The sequence below is a fragment of the Oncorhynchus mykiss genome, chromosome 6 (assembly GCF_057628025.1).
Source record: "Oncorhynchus mykiss isolate SJ-2025 chromosome 6, ASM5762802v1, whole genome shotgun sequence".
Taxonomy (NCBI): Eukaryota; Metazoa; Chordata; class Actinopteri; order Salmoniformes; family Salmonidae; genus Oncorhynchus; species Oncorhynchus mykiss.
This window is the reverse complement of record NC_143027.1, coordinates 56,275,295-56,278,136: the sequence shown is the minus strand read 5'-3', so window position 1 is coordinate 56,278,136 and position 2,842 is coordinate 56,275,295.

Below are 2,842 nucleotides of genomic sequence, written 5' to 3'. Positions count from 1 at the left end.
ACGACACTAATATTTGTGAAATCCTTCAGTTGTGTTCTGTGGGTGTCAACGAGTAGACTGATACCCCATTTTATTGATCCAGGATCCATAGGTAAGGCTGTACTGTGCAAAATGAATGTCCAATACACATAGTGGCTTAATTGGTAAGCTTAATGTGGCTCATTTCACAGTGGTTTCAAATAAAAATCAAATCACATTTATTTGTCACATGCGCTGAATACAACAGAAACGCTTACTTACAAGCCCCTAACCAACAATGCAGTTTAGAAAATAGGAATAAGAAACAAGTAACAAGTAGTTAAAGAGCAGCAGTAAAATAACAATAGCGAGACTATATACAGGGGGTACTGGTACAGAGTCAATGTGCCGGGACACCGGTTAGTCGAGGTAATATGTGCTGTACATGTAGGTAGAGTTATTAAAGTGACTATGCATGGATAATAACAGAGTAGCAGCGGCGTAAAAGAGGGGGAGGGGGGGGCAATGCAAATAGTCTGGGTAGCCAATTGATTAGATGTTCAGGAGTCTTATGGCTTGGGGGTAGAAGCTGTTTAGAAGCCTCTTGGACCTAGAGTTGGCGCTTCAGAGTCCCGCAATATGAGCTATGATACTAATATTTGTGTAAACTCTTCACTGTTCTGTAGGTGTCACTGAGTAGACTGACACCCCATTTCATTGATCCCCAATCCATAGGTAAGGCTGTAAAGGGAATTACAAGTATGCCCCAAATGCAATTCTGAAGTCTATTTGTATCCATTTGCATCACTTTCAATGAGGGACTTTTTTTGTGGGTAATCCTTACTATGGCTAGCTTCACATAGGTCATTGGGAAAACGGGACAGGGAGCTTGAAAGTCTCTTTGCTGCCACTACAGCAGCACACACCATTTATTTTGTAACATGTATTTGTCAAATGATTGCATTGTGTAACATTGGGTGGATGTGTTATTGCCAGTTCTTAGTCCAATATTGAATGCAGGGCCTAATTCATTGAAATTAGTTAATGGTCAAAAAGGGTCTCCTAAATGGCCAGAAATATTGTAAGGATTGTGTAGTTTAAGGAGAAAACAGTCAACACTGAATTCATTAGCAACTAAAACTTGATTAGTGCACTTTTAATCATCATTACAATGTATACTGAACAAAAATATAAACGCAACATAAAACAATTTAAGATTTTACTGAGTTATAGTTCATTTAAGGAAATCAGTCAATTGAAATAAATGAAGTAGGCCCTAATCTATGGATTTCACATGACTGGGCAAAGGTGCAGCCATGGGTGGGCGTGGAAGGGCATCATAGGCCCAGCCACTGGAGGGCCTGGGAGGGCATAGGTCCAGCCACTGGGGGGGGGCAGGCCCAGCCAATCAGAAATAGTTTTTCCCCACAGAAGGGCTTTATTACAGAGAGAAATACTCCTGTTTCATCAGCTCACAACCGCCGACCACATGTAACCACACCATCCTAGGACCTTCATCCGGTTTCTTCACCTGTGCCCAGCCACTGAGGGGCCTGGAAGGGCATAGGCCCAGTCACTGGAGGGCCTGGGAGGGCATAGGTCCAGCCACTGGGGGGGCCAGGCCCAGCCAATCAGAAATTGTTTTTCCCCACAGAAGGGCTTTATTACAGAGAGAAATACTCCTGTTTCATCAGCCTCACAACCGCCAACCACGTGTAACCACACCATCCTAGGACCTCCATCCGGACGGTGGCTAGTCTCAGACACAGGTGAAGAAGCCGGATGGAGGTCCTAGGATGGTGTGGTTACACGTGGTCGGCGGTTGTGAGGCCGGTTGGATATACTGCAAAATTCTCTAAAACTTGAGGTGGCTTATGGTAGAGAAATTAACATTCCGTTCTGGTGGACATTCCTGCAGTCAGCATGCCAATTGCACACTCCCTCAAAACATCTGTGGCATTGTGTTGTAACAAAAGTGCATATTTTAGTGTCCTTTTGTCTCCAGCACAAGATGCACCTGTGTAATGATCATGCTATTTAATCAGCTTCTTGATGCCACACCTGTCAGGTGGATGGATTATCTTGGCAAAGGAGAAATGCGCCATAACAAGGACGCAAACAAATTTGTGCACAACATTTGAGTGAAACATTTTGTGCATATGGAACATTTCTGGGATTGTTTATTTCAGCTCATGAAAGATGTGACCAACACTTTACGTGTTGCGTTTGTATTTTTGTTCAGTATATTTGGGAGCTGTCACTAAGCATAATTTAAAATGACAAGAATAGACCCCAAACGGACTAGAACTATAATTGCATGAAGCCTACTGTGTAATACAGTAAATGGTTGTCAATACAGTAAAATGCCAAGGTAGTTTCCAACTTAACCTAATTCATTCTGTATTTACAAGCGCTTCTGATTATTTATTTTTTTATATAAATAGAGCAGTCAACAGTTCTGTTGCTATTTGACCACAGAACACCAAACACAAGTGTGGGTGAATAAATTCCCAGCACCGGTTTACTGGCCGTGCTACATTTAAGAGAACTAACTAATTTGTTTCACCTAGTGTTGAAATATTTATAAAAGCAGCATTTTGAAAAAAACTAGGAACAATTACAATTTATTAATGTCGTATGAGCTTAAATCACTTTGAAATTGTAATAATAATAATAAACAAAAATCGGGAAAATATTTGTTTCGGAAACATTCTGACAATAGGCTACAATATTTTTGTTTTAATTTATACATATAAAAGAATATAGACGGTCCTAAAGTGTTAAAAAAAACATTCAAATAAGTTTGCATTTATGACAATATTGTTTACAGCTTCACCCTTTTAAGATGTAGAGAAGGGAATTAAATGAGTTCTGCACACCAGAA